The sequence below is a fragment of the Myotis brandtii genome, unplaced genomic scaffold (assembly GCF_000412655.1).
Source record: "Myotis brandtii unplaced genomic scaffold, ASM41265v1 scaffold434, whole genome shotgun sequence".
Classification (NCBI taxonomy): Eukaryota; Metazoa; Chordata; class Mammalia; order Chiroptera; family Vespertilionidae; genus Myotis; species Myotis brandtii.
In genome coordinates, this window is record NW_005366599.1 from 447,468 (window position 1) to 447,847 (window position 380).

Consider the following 380-nt stretch of genomic DNA (forward strand, 5'->3'; position numbering starts at 1 on the left):
CTCTGCACGCCCCACACAGCATGCACACACCCACATCCACACAGCTACATGCGCTGCACACAGTATGCACACACCCACATCCACACAGCTGCATGTCCTGCACACAGCATGCACACACCTACACCCTGCACGCCCTGCACACACCTGCACAGCTGCACACCCTGCACACACATGCACACACCCACACAGCTGAACGCCCTGCACACAGCATGCACACACCCACACAGCTGCACGCCCTGCACACAGCATGCACACACCCACACAGCTGCACACCCTGCACACAGCATGCACACACCCACACAGCCACACACCCTGCACACAGCATGCACACACCCACACAGCCACACACCCTGCACACAGCATGCACACACCCACACAGC

The 380-nt window shown here is 60.3% G+C and overlaps 1 protein-coding gene across 1 annotated transcript in view; it reads left to right on the forward strand.

Moving 5' to 3' along the window:
* PRDM16 (PR domain containing 16) overlaps positions 1–380 on the forward strand; it is an 82,425-nt gene that overhangs the window by 9,252 nt on the left and 72,793 nt on the right. The window lies entirely within an intron of this gene.